We start from the raw sequence: 14523 nt of genomic DNA, 5'->3' as shown, positions 1-14523 counted from the left end.
TATATATATATATATATATATATATATATATATATATATATATATATATATATACATATATATATATATATATATATATACATATATATATATATTATGGCATGCCGTTCAGGAAATTAATCTTTGAATATATTGAATGAATTCCTGAATATATGGAATGAAACTTTGAATATATTGAATGAATTCTTGAATATATGGAATGAACCTTGAATATATATAATGAATTCTTGAATATATGGAATGAAACTTTGAATATATTGAATGAATTCTTGAATATATGGAATGAACCTTGAATATATGGAAAGAACCTTGAATATATGGAATGAAACTTTGAATATATTGAATGAACCTTGAATATATGGAATGAAACTTTGAATATATTGAATGAATTCTCGAATATATGGAATGAACCTTGAATATCAAATCAAATCAAATAGTCTTTATTGTCATTATATAGTTCACTATACAACGAAATTGAAAGTGCCACTGCATAAGGTGCATAGTTATGACAATCATAACACAAAACAACATGAGTAAAAACATTTAAAAAAAAAAAAAAAATACCAAGCTAAACAAGGACAAAAACAAGAACAAGGACATGTGATGTAATAAATAAGTATAAAAATAAATAAATGGATACTTAAAATGCTATGATTCATACATGAGGTAAATTGAGTGTTTTGCACATATCAATTGTATTGCACATGTCCGTTTTATTGCACTTTTTAATTAATTTATCCTGTGTGGGTGTTGAGAGTTCTGGGTGTTAAGAGTTCTGACAGCCCAGGGAAAGAAGCTGTTTTTCATCCTGCTAGTTCTGCATTTAAGGCTTCTGTACCTCCTCCCAGAGGGCAGCAGGCTGAGCAGGTGCTGACCTGGGTGAAGGTGGTCACGGGCGATCTTCCTCGCTCTGGAAAGACATCGGGAGCTGGCGATGTCGTCCAGGGAGGGCAAGGGGCAGCCAATTGTTTTTTCAGCTGACCTAATCACCCTCTGCAGCTTCTTTTTATCAGCTGCTGAGCAGCCTGCAAACCACACAGAGATGGAGAACATTAACACACTCTGGATGGTGGAGCGGTAGAAGGTTACCAGCAGCTTCTCCTCCAGTCTGTTCCTTTTCAGTACTCTCAGGAAGTGGAGTCGCTGCTGGGCCTTCTTCACCACTGCTGACGTGTTGCTTGACCAGGTCAGGTCCTCTGAGATGTGAGTCCCCAGGAATTTGAAGGTGGGGACCCTCTCCACACAGTCTCCATTGATGAGGAGAGGAGCCGTGTCAGATTTTTGCCTCCTGAAGTCTATGACCACCTCCTTGGTTTTTTTGGTGTTGAGGCTCAGGTTGTTTTTCGCACACCACTCTGCTAGATGTTGCACCTCGTCCCTGTAGGCCGACTCATCATCTCCAGTTATGAGCCCCACTATGGTGGTGTCGTCCGCAAATTTGATTATGGTGTTTGTGGGGTGAGTGGGGGTGCAGTCATGGGTGTAGATGGCATACAGGAGAGGGCTCAGCACACAGCCTTGTGGAGAGCCGGTGCTGAGCGTGAGGGTGGAGGAGTTGTGGGCACCAACCTTAACAGTCTGTGGGCGGTTTGAAAGGAAGTCCCTGATCCAGGCACAGGTGGGAGGGGGAAAGTCCAGGGCAGCCAGCTTGTCCACCAGGATGTCAGGAATGATGGTGTTGAAGGCTGAGCTGTAGTCGACGAACAGCATCCTCACCGAGGTCCCCGGGTGCTCCAGGTGGCTCAGAGCACAGTGGAGGGCTGTCGAGATGGCATCGTCTGTGCTCCTGTTGATCCTGTATGCAAACTGGTGTGGGTCAAAGGCAGGGGGGAGGCAGTCCTTAATGTGTTGTGACACCAGTCTCTCAAAACATTTTGCAACTACTGATGTTAGTGCAATTGGTCTGTAGTCATTGAGGTTTTTGACGGTTGAGTTTTTGGGGACAGGGATAATGGAGGCTGACTTGAGACAGGCTGGGACGGTGGCGTGTGACAGAGAGAGATTGAAGATCTTAGTGAAGACAGGCGAGAGTTGGCTAGCACAGGCTTTGAGTACTTCACCAGTAACTCCATCGGGACCAGCAGCTTTCCTCATCTTCACTGATCTGAACACTCTACTCACTTGATGTTCCTGGACAGTGAGTGTGTGTGGGCTGTCAGTCTGTGGGGGCAGTGTGGCTGGGTGGGGGCTCATGGCCTCAAAGCGGGCAAAGAAATGGTTTAACTCCTCTGCCAGCGAGGCGTCACTGCTGATGGTAACTGAGGAGCTGCCTTTATATATAATATATATAATGAAACTTGACTGACGTCATCAAGGCACTGCCATCTTGTATTTTGCTGCCGCAATAAGTGAGCATGAGTCAGTCTGGGAACCTTGTGGCAGCAACACTGACCAATGAGGACATTATCAACTTATTGTCAAGTGCTTGTATGGGCCACAATCCTCCCGATAGTACCCGTACCCAATACAGTTCTCCTGACGAAGAAGTTCGCTCCCTTTTTAATCTTTTTAATTAGTTCCTCACTCATTAATATGACGGCGGACAGACAGGAAAATAAAAGTCCCGTCAAAATAAAAGTAGCGTGCTAACTTATTATCAAGCACAATAAAGAAAAGAAAAAAACACTTATCATCATGCACTAGTATAGGCTATTCTCTTTCTACACCCAGGCATGGTTCACATTTATTTTAGTCAGTCAGTTTAGTCATACATAATTATTATTGATTATTAATTATAATCATAACTAATGCCATGGAAGCTATCGCTATTTTTTTTCAATATAAATGAAGTAGGACATCAAAAGCAGCTGCATCATAATGAATCCCTGGAATATGGGGGAAGCTTGCTCGCAATCGCAGCTCCTTTGATGAGAAGGTGTACAGAGCACAAAGCTCAGAGCCGGACAATAACCGGACAATAAGACCAGTTAACTCCGACCGGGGCAAAAGGTTTTGTTGAGCCGGAACATGAACACAGAGCCTGGTTGAGCCTCCTCCGATCAACTTTTTATGTAATAACTGCGCCAGCCTGTGGCTAAACATCAGCACTGAAGCGATAACTTCACAAATTCTCATTTTCAATTAATATTAACAGTAACACTATTATTATGATTTGAAGCCGTGTCAGTTTTGACTGTGCGTGATGGGGACCTCTGCTTGTGACTTTATAGATGCTCTTTATTTAGGCAGGGAACGTAATTCAAGTGGAAGTTTATTTTAATCAAGTGAAACTATAAGAGCTGGTTCTTTGGGAGAACGTGATACATAATTAGGCTATTATTATTTTAGTGTGTGAATGCACATTGTGCTAGTGACAATGTGTTGCCATGGTGATTAGATAAACAACGTAAAAGTACTTCAGAAGCGATCAGCAGCACCGGCGACCCGTTGCTCTGTATAATATGTGGTCAGATAGCTTTCCCAAATGTCAGGCTCACCCGCCGCCTATTGCTTTAATTAAATGATATGACAATGTTCTGAGTGTGCTTTAGCCTATCTAATCAAAGGGAATCTTTTGATGTCCTACTTCATTTATATTGAAAAAAAAGTTAAGTAAACAAACTCTTTCATAGCGATAGCTTCCATGGCATTAGTTATGATTATAACTAATAATCAAATGTATATTATTTATTTAAATGTCTCTATATTACTTTATGATGTCCCTGGAAAGTGGCTTTTATGAACACTTTCACGTGTTCATATAAAATATAATATCATATATATAAGAAATATCTGCTATAAATATCTGTTTATTAGTAACACTTTATTTTGAAATTCACATTTCTGGTAGGCAAGCAGCGTTTTAACGTCGGCTAAATTACTGCTGCCTTACAATGGACAACATGCATCAGCGCAATGCATTGTGGGAGCAGTGAGCCTCATTGTTCTCTGTGAGGATTCTCCTGAGGACTCATGAAACAACAACAGAGTCTCATCAGGATGAAACCAGGAAACACTAAATACTCAAAGATTGTTTCAGCATCAAGAAGAAACCTGCAGCGGTTCAAACTGATGATCTTACTGTTTATGGTTTCATTAATATTCACACATGTACAGGGCCGCCCCTACCTACACGCAGAACATGCACAGTGAGTAGGGCCCCGCGATCCAATAGGGGCCCCGTTTTACACAAAGGCTGCGCATATGCTCAGCCCTGCGGCGATACTAGATCAGCTGTCAGCGCGAGGCAGGAGAAGAGAGAGAAGAGACCTTTTTCTTTGTAATCTGACACCACACGCGCCGTCACTGCAATGATTGACAGCATTCGATCTGACCAATCACTGGTCAGATGCACAGAGTCAGGAACAAGCAAGAGGGAAAAAAGCAAAACAAGAGGAAACTTGTGCTTCTCTCGAAGGTGGGTATTTGTTGAAGTTAGCAGCACTAGTAAACATCTAAAACTTTGTGGCATAAGCAGCACTAAAGCTCCATGTACAGCTGCTGCTGCTACTCCAGAGGCAGGAGGAGAGATGCTAGCCTCCAGTCCATTCAGCTAGAGTCTAGATGTGACTGTGGTCTGGAGATGAAAGTCATTTTCCAGCGGCCCTTACCATTTATTAAATGTCTTGTTGACACCTTTGTCTGCATATACATTCACCTCTGTTGTAAGGCAGTTGTAAATGTATCAGTTGTTGGTCGTATTTTCGGCTAAAGTTTATAATCTATTTCATCACCACACAAGGATTTGGCTAATGTTATTGTAATGGATGTAAAATGTCGCCATCTGTTGGTGAATTTAATCTATGACAGGCAGCTTTGGAGGAGATATTAGAGATAAATATTGATAGAAATGAGTGTATTTGATACGTCTGTTTGGTGCTGAATTAGTATGTTTTATTAGGATTGTAGTTGTAGCCTATATAATAATAATAATAATGATGATGATAATAATGACAAGAATAGTAATAATAGATAGCAATAGCAATATTTTTTAATGAATATTAGTATAAGTATAGAAGTTGTAGTACTGCCAGTATTAGTGGTTGTAGTTTGCATTATAATCGATTATAGTAGATACTACTAATATAGTATACATATTAGTATTAGCAAGAAGGTTTAAGTGGCCTGGCTATCATAAGCACCAACTCAGAATTGGCACAGCAGCTGTCATATGACGACCTCATTGATGACTTTGCATCCAGAAAATGCAGACGTGTGCATCTGTAAAAGGCACACATGCTTGTGTTGCACTCTTTCAGTGCCTGAAGGACTCAAGGGTCTGACTGTTAGTTTTTTGTAGACACAAGTTGAAGTTACTGTTCATTTTTAATTCTTTGTTACTCAGATTTAGGCATGAAGACATTTTTTTGCTTAGGGCCCCATTTTGGTCAGGGGCAACCCTGCACATGTATGTGTCTAAGTTCTGTCTGCAGCAACTTACATTCACACAAACAAATCACCGTTTTTATCTATATATATATAGTATATAGTAATATATTTAATGTGTCCCACTCATTTGTACATGAAGCCAGAAAACACGGAGACAACAGAATAAAGTCTGACCTGAACATCGGTGCTATCAGAGCCTGCTGCTGGTCTACTGGAGTCCTCCGGGTCCTGGTTCTGCTCCATTCCGCTGTGTGCTGCCGGTCCTGGTCCTGGTTTCCGTTTGAAGAGGACTCTGTTGTGTTGCTGGGTGACTCTATGCCCCGCCCCCCGCAGCTTCTCATTGGCTGAGCCATGAAACGCTGATCATCCAATCAGAGCAAACTATTTCTATTTCATGGCCTTTTAACTCTTTGGAGTTTTGGGGCTATTTTGACATTATTTATGTCTATTTTTTCAGCACAACCTCACCTATATGACTTACTGGATCAACATTTTGAAAACACGCAAAAAACATACAAAACAACAAAACAAATAAAGAAACAAATAAAAACACAAAAAACACACAAACCCCCCCAACTTTTTTTTTTAAAACGACATAAAAAGACACAAAAACACACCAAAAAATTACAATAAACAAATAAAACACACACAGAAAATTAAAAGAAAATACACAAAAATCACAAAAAAACCTGAAACATTAAAGATCACATGAAATCAATATATATCAATAATGAAATGCTGAATGCACACTGCAGAATTTGAAAATTATTTTTAAAAAAAGGGAAAATAACAATTTACACTTACATTTACATTCAGTCATTTAGCAGACGCTTTTATCCAAAGCGACTTACAGGAAGAATAAGACTTGGTTGTTGTTGTTGTTTTTTTTTTTACCATTGCTGAAAAAGGGTTGATGCATTAAATTGGACATGGAAACTTGTGGAAAAGCCAAAACTTTAGAGTTCAGCTGACAGCAGGGAAACATGCTGCTGAACGTTTTTAGGTAAAAAAAAAAAAATCCTTCCATAGACTCCAGATTGTCCAGAATTCAGCTGCCAGACTTTTAACCACAACCAAGAAATATGATCACATCACTCCTGTTTTAGTGTCCTTACACTGGCTCCCAGTATGTTTTAGAATTGATTTTAAGATTTGACTGATTAATTTTAAGGCCCTTCATGGCCTCACTCCCTGCTACATATCTGACCTCTTAACACCTACACACCAGTCTGTACTTTGAGACCCTCAGAGGTCTCCTGACTGTTCCAGAGGCTGAAAACAAAGGGGGACAGAGTGTTGGCAGTCAGGGCCCCGAGGCTCTGGAACAACCCGAGGTTATAATAGTTTTGGATTTTTCATTACTTTTAGTTTTAATTTTGTTGTGATTTTTTGTTTTCAAATTCATTTAGTTTTAGTTAGTTTATAGAGTGAGGTTGCTAGTTTTATTTTAACTTTTATTAGTTTTAGTGTTAGTTTTAGTTTTTTTGTAGTGTGCTATGTGTTGGGTGGCAGATTCAAAGAGGTCATAATAAATGTTGCCTTTCTTTCCTTTGGCTTATCCATCTTAGCCCCAATAAAGTTATTAACTCTTACAGTTCTAGGTGTATTGAATTCAGGTTTGAGTATAGACATCACAGTCTAAATAAACATATTTACCAATGTGTTGCATGTTCTAATAGAAACACTGAATTATGTATGAAACTGTATTGTATGTAACCATACAATACAGTTTCAGTTAGTTATTGTTTTTTTTAAACTCTTGTTTTGTTTTTGTTTTTTTTCAGTTTACGAAAATGTTTTTTCAATTCTACTTTTCATTATTTCGTTAGTTGTCGTTAACTATAATAACCTTGGAACAACCTGCCTGAGGAAATCAGGTCGGCTGAGTCAGTGATCTCTTTTAAATCTCTTCTTAAAACAGACTTTTATCAGAGAGCCTTTCCTGGTTTGACCTGAACTTTACCTTCCCTTGAACTGTCTTTGAACTGCACAGAACTATGTCATTCTCTAACATTATCTTTGTTTTTTGTTTCATGTCTGTTTATAACTTGTGTTTGTAAAGAACTATGTAGAATGTGTTGTGAAAAGTTGTTGTTGTTGTGATGATGATGATGATGATGTGATGATGATGATGATGATGATGATGTGATGATGATGTGATGATGATGATGATGATGATGATGAGATGATGATGATGATGATGATGATGATGATGATGTGATGATGATGATGATGATGATGATGTGATGATGATGATGATGATGATGATGATGATGATGATGATGATGATGAGATGATGTAATGATGATGATGATGATGATGATGATGATGATGATGTGATGATGATGATGATGATGATGATGATGATGATGATGATGATGATGTGATGATGATGATGATGATGATGATGATGATGATGATGTGATGATGATGATGATGATGATGATGTGATGATGATGATGATGATGATGTGATGATGATGATGTGATGATGATGATGAGATGATGATGTGATGATGATGATGATAATGATGATGATGATGATGATGATGATGATGATGATGATGATGATGATGTGATGATGATGATGATGATGATGATGATGATGATGGATACATACATCATAGTAGAACCCTTAAAGCTCATTCACAGAACGTCTCATTGAGCGTTTTTAGAGCCAAGCTAGTTATTTCTTCATGCCTCCTCTTCATGTGCTGTGTTGTTATATTCTGAGCTTCTCTCTGAAACTAAAGACTGACAGCAGTAACTGAGTCTGACTGAGGTGGTTTGATCCAGTGAGGAGGAAGAGGAGATGAATAAACAGAGACACAAAAACGCTCCAGAGTTCAAACTCACACTGAACAAACCTTTATTCTTTAGACATTCTGACAAAATCAAAATATTATTGTAAGCATGATTTGATTTAATTCTGTTTTTTATTCAAGTAAAGGTGATTGTTGCTGTTGAACCTGCATCCTGTCAGAGTTGTTGCTTTAATAATCTTCTTTTTTATATTCTCATTAAATGTTTGCAGACAAAGAGAAGCTTTGACTCGTCGTTTCAAACTGTTAATCCTTTAATCAGTGTTTGTTGACCTGTTGTTATTGTCCTTCTCAGCATCAACATGATTATTATTATTAATTATCTGACACCAGTAAGATAATAAATAACATTAAAGCCCACACTGCCTGTAATCAGTGGTGGAATGTAACTTATTACATTTACTCAAGAACTGTACTTCACTACAATATTAAGGTAGTTTTACTTTACTTGAATATTTCCTTTATATGTCACTTTATACTTGTAATCCACTACATTTTAAATTCAACACAAGTTACTTTCCCGGTTGATATTTAACATGAAAAAAATCAATTCAATGTGTTGATTTGTATTTGGTTTCCTGTCATTTTATTCTATATATAGAAATATAAATGAACTCTGTAACTTCAGTACTTTTGAGTGAAATTCTCCACGTCAGCAGTGTTTGCATTACTGCTGGAAAACCTGTTTATATGTCTGGATCGATACAGATGTTCACATCTGCACTGGCTAACCAAACATGGATCAACACTTGGAGGGACAAAGTGCGTCTCTCTGCAAATAGATATGAGACATAAATATATATAACCTGTTGATACATATTAAAGCATAATATGGCAAGAAATGACAGAGAAACTCCATTTTATGGGATGTCAAAATTCGGGGAAGAAAAATAATGAATACGATAGCATGTCGTATTCTGTCATAAGAAGTCAAATTTTGAAATGCCTAAAATTACTTCATTATAGTCTGTTGATATATATTAGGGTATACTTTGCACAGAAATGACAGAAAATGGGACGTCTAGAAGTTGCACAAAAACAAAAAAGTCATACCTTTTTTGTCAAAAATGGTAAAAATTTAAAATGCCTAAAAATTCTAAAAATGTCTTTATTAAAGTCTGTTGATACATGTAGTAGGGTGGCTTTTTCATAAATGACGAAAAAAACATCATATTTTGAGATGTACAAAATTTGACAAAAATAATAATTTATAGTAAGTGGAAAATATATAAATTGACTTTTTTGTGAAGACAGAGAACATGTTTTACACATATTGTCACAACAGCCACATGTTACACTGCTGCATTCAGAGAAACACACACTAGTGAAGGATAGGGTCATTTAGCTTAGCTTAGCTGTAACTGTGTTACAATTATTATTTGATAAAACTTCAGTGACCTTGCAGAAGAGCTGTTCAACAAACATTTAAGGCTCCCTTCCTCTATTGAGCTGCAGGTCAAGAGAGCACATCGTGTCCTCATACTGAACCTTTCCACTAAACCAGTCAGAACTAGATCAGGGTTCAGCTGTCTCACTAAATGAAATACGGTGGGTTCTGCTCATTTTCTAGGAGAAAATAAACATCTAAAAAAAATCAGGTTTATAGAGCTTCATGCTCCAAATGTCACTGTGTGATTATTAAATTCAGTATACAGAAGCATTATTTAGTGTGCTGACTGTGTTTTTTCAATGTATTCCATTAAATTAATGTGTTTTTAGATATATTTCTTGGCATGTGTGATCATTTCAGCCTATTATTTCAGCTGCAAGATGATGGTGTGAGGCAGAGTTGGGAGAAAATTGATATAAAAACATAATTCAACGTGTTAATGAGACTTCATTTTAATTTTAACCGGTACATGAGAATATTGGTATAAAAACAGACAAATAATGCTTTAGACATATATGAGCTGCTGTTTCTTCTCCTCTCTTGGTTCATTAATTCAGGACAAAGAACAATTTGAGGGATGATGTGGTTTCCAGCTGGACATTTTCCGTTTAATTCAACTGTAAAAATGTTCAGTTCAGCATCAAAAGATTCACATAAAACATTGAGCCTATCCCAAAGAGTTTCCTACCTGTGACAGTGAGGGAGTCGCAGGAGGCTTTAAGAGAACAGACCAACACCAGGAACTTTAACCCGACTGCACAATGAACAATCTATTTTTATTGAAGGCTTAAAACAATCTTATGATGCGGATATTAAAAAGAAAAAAGGCTACTAATAATGTTCTAACAACTTTTATTTTTTCTTAAAAACTACCACTCAGAGAAAAAGATTTCCTGCCTTAGTTTCACCACTAGGGTTTCTCTCCAGTGTGAACCCATTGGTGTTTTTTAAGGCTAGAACTCTGAGAAAAGGTTTTCCCACATTGGTCACACCAGTACGGTTTCTCTCCAGTGTGAACCCGTTGGTGTCTTTCAAGGTTAGAACTCCTAGAAAAGGTTTTCCCACATTGGTCACACCAGTACGGTTTCTCTCCAGTGTGAACCCGTTGGTGTCTTTCAAGGTGAGAACTCCGAGGATAGGTTTTTCCACATCGGTCACAGCCGTAGGGTCTCTCTCCAGAGTGGATGCGTTGATGCATTTTCAGGCTGTGTTGTCGACTGAAAGCATTCCCACATTGGTCACAGCCGTAGGGTTTCTCTCCAGTGTGGATGCGTTGATGACTTCTCAGGCTCTGTAGTTGACTGAAAGCATTCCCACACTGGTCACAGCTGTAAGGTTTCTCTCCAGTATGGATGCGTTGATGGTTTCTCAGGCTCTGTTTTTCATTGAAAGTCTTCCCACACTGGTCACAGCTGTAAGGTCTCTCTCCAGTATGGATGCGTTGATGGTTTCTCAGGCTCTGTTTTTCATTGAAAGTCTTCCCACATTGGTCACAGCTGTAAGGTCTCTCTCCAGTATGGATGCGGAGATGAACCTTTAAACCTCCAGCTGTTGAGTAGGTTTTGTCACAGAGCTTACAGTGGTGCCGTTTGAGTCTCTCTCTTCCTTCCTGTTTCAACAGACAGACAGAACGAGAGACATGGTGGTGAGATGCCATGGTGGAGTAAGCAATTTATAACCATAAATAATATTTAGAGCACGTCTGTACAACATAACCCTTAATGTTCAAGAGTGAACAGGTGTTACCACCTGCAGGGTTAGACTCCACACAGAAAATGTGTTTGTTATAGCAGTGGCAGAGTGAATTGTTGGCAATCAGCATCATCGTCTCAACTTCTGCTTTTTTCTCTTTCTCACTTCTAATCAAAAAACACCACAACAACGGTTGTTTCATATAAATAAACTTCAGGTCTGTCCCCGCCCATCATGACGTCTTCAAGTTGTGAAATACGTTAACCTGAGGTACTTTATTTTGAAAATATACCGGATGTTTTATTTTGTGTCTGTGCACGACTTCCTGTGCCGAACGATCTGCTCTGTGCTGAATTTATCACGTGGAGGGCTGGAAAATGACCAATCATAAGAGGCCCAGGGTCAGCCTTGGCCCCGCCCCCAATGTGTAAAAAGCCCTCGCTCCGCGCGAGCAGAGCTCCACCGTGAGCGAGCACGGAGGAGAATCTGCTTCACTCGGTTGCTGAATATGTGCTCAAAGATCAAAAAAGTGCGCGCGGCAGTTGAAATCTGCGCGTGTGACACGAAATAAATGCGCGTGCAGATGTGTTATCGCTCGCACGACTTTTGACTCAAATATGACGCCATACGGTAACGGAGACGACACAACTTGGTTATATTCCAACTAAAGCGGGAAATCTTGATTACACATTGAAACAAAGATATTTAAATCTCTCCATATTACTTCATGATGTCCCTGGAAAGTGGCTTTTGTCACGTGTTTACAGATAAAGTTGGCAATATATAAAAAATATTTTCTATAAATATGTGCCTATTAGTAACACTTTATATTGAAATTTACATTTCTGGTAGGTGTAGAGTAAATAATGTGGTGAGAGTTAGCTAGTATCTCTTTATGAGGCTGTCTCGAGGGACTACATAGCTATTTGTATGACAAATTGTGATTAAATAATGTAAACCTGAGTGATCTATATGATGTTATATGTATAATCAAAATGCTGCAAAGATTTAACTGAGATGTGGAGAAGTACTGGAAGACAGGAGAAGTAAAATAAGGCCTAGATAAGAATGTTAAGTTTGTGCCAGAAAAAACACCTGTGATCTTTTGCCAGAGATGCTTATTAGAGTGCTTGTCCCGGAGAGCTGATAAGAGCAAGGTTACCCAGCTGGGCAAGAAGCAGCATTAACAGTGCTAAAAACAAGTAGCAGATAATGAGTGAGAAATAAAAAAATAAAAAAGGCTCTGTGCATGGCTAACAGTGCTAAAAACAAGTAGCAGAGGATGAGTGAGAAATAAAAACATAGAAAGACTCTGTGGGAACCTACGAATGACTCAAAATCATAGTGAATAAAGCATAGAAAGGCTCTATGGGAACCTACGAATGACTCAAAATCATAGTGATAAGGTAATGCCACTTATGTTGAGTATTTTCAACCCCTAAACATATTGGTGTCTCACTGCCAGGAGATGAGGTAATGCCACCTGCACCTAGGGGGGCGGATATTAACTGAATAAAATGACGTTTGGAGCAGCCCCTAGGAGGAGAAATCTAAAGAATCAACAAATTTTATTGGAGGAAAGGTCATAATGAATATGTATGATAGGATGGACATATGTGTGTGATTTCTCTATAAAACCTCATGTAAGTGTCATTTCGAGTTAGAGAGCTTATGGACTGCACCTTGTGTGTATTATATTTGTTCTCTCCACTTTTTATCGATAATAAAGTGTTGTCACAACATCTTGGACTCCTGCTTGAAGATTTTTGAGACCTGTTAGAGAGTTTTTTTGAGCTATTTTCCAACTGGGCTTTTGAATAACTGTTAAAGATAGAGAAGTAATTTTTTCCAATTGGACTCCTTTAAAGACTGATTTATGGGCTATTTGACCTACAACTTGGACCAGCAAATTACACGACATAGGCAAGCAGCGTTTTAACGTCATTACTGCTGCCTTACAATGGACAACATGCATCAGTGCAATGCATTGTGGGAGCAGTGAGCCTCATTGTTCTCTGTGAGGATTCTCCTGAGGACTCATGAAACAACAACAGAGTCTCATCAGGATGAAACCAGGAAACACTAAATACTCAAAGATTGTTTCAGCATCAAGAAGAAACCTGCAGCGGTTCAAACTGATGATTTTACTCTTTATGGTTTCATTAATATTCACACATGTATGTGTCTAAGTTCTGTCTGCACCAACTTACATTCACACAAACAAATCACCGTTTTTATCTGCAGGGAGCAGAGAAGAGTCTGATTCTGATAAAGTTACACAGAGAAGGAAAAGTTCAATAAACTACTTTTGATCTAACGGGAAATGAAACTAAAGCTGGAGCTTTTTAGAGCTGATTGATCTGAATCTGATCAGAACAGAGACCCCCCTCCCCCCCCCCCCTCCCGAATACACAAAGAAGCGGCGGGAAAATATCGCGGAAAACAAAGTATTTAATGTGTCCCACTCATTTGTACATGAAGCCAGAAAACACGGAGACAACAGAATAAAGTCTGACCTGAACATCGGTGCTATCAGAGCCTGCTGCTGGTCTACTGGAGTCCTCCGGGTCCTGGTTCTGCTCCATTCCGCTGTGTGCTGCCGGTCCTGGTCCTGGTTTCCGTTTGAAGAGGACTCTGTTGTGTTGCTGGGTGACTATATGCCCCGCCCCCCGTAGCTTCTCATTGGCTGAGCCATGAAACGCTGATCATCCAATCAGAGCAAGCTATTTCTATTTCATGGACTTTTAACTCTTTGGAGTTTGGGGCTATTTTGACACTATTTATGTCTATTTTTCCAGCACAACCTCACCTATATGACTTACTGGATCAACATTTTGAAAACACGCAAAAAACATACAAAACAACAAAACAAATAAAGAAACAAATAAAAACACAAAAAACACACAAACCCCCCCAACTTTGTTTTTAAAACGACATAAAAAGACACAAAAACACACCAAAAAATTACAATGATCAAATAAAACACACACAAAATAATTAAAAAATAAAGACATATAAAAAAACACATAAAAAACACAAAAAATACAAAAACACAAAAATTAAAAAAACATACAATAAATACTAAAAACACACATATAAATACACATAAAATACACAAAAATCACAAAAAACCTTGAACATAAAAGAATACATGAAATCAATATATATCAATAATAAAAGGCTGAATGCACACTGCAGAATTGGAAAATATCTACGAAAAAAATGGAAAATAACACTTTACACTTGGTCAAGGTGTTGTTGTTTTTTTACCATTGCTGAAAAAGGGTTGATG

General features: G+C 38.4%; 1 pseudogene; it reads right to left on the bottom strand.

Moving 5' to 3' along the window:
- Positions 1-10841, bottom strand: part of LOC131989473 (zinc finger protein 721-like) — a 56115-nt pseudogene extending 45274 nt beyond the window's left edge.
- Positions 10842-14523: the final 3682 nt, after the last annotated feature.

Source organism: Centropristis striata, chromosome 17 (genome assembly GCF_030273125.1).
Source record: "Centropristis striata isolate RG_2023a ecotype Rhode Island chromosome 17, C.striata_1.0, whole genome shotgun sequence".
In the NCBI taxonomy this organism is placed as follows: domain Eukaryota; kingdom Metazoa; phylum Chordata; class Actinopteri; order Perciformes; family Serranidae; genus Centropristis; species Centropristis striata.
The sequence above is the reverse complement of the archived record's forward strand: the minus strand, read 5'-3'. Positions and strand labels throughout refer to the sequence as shown.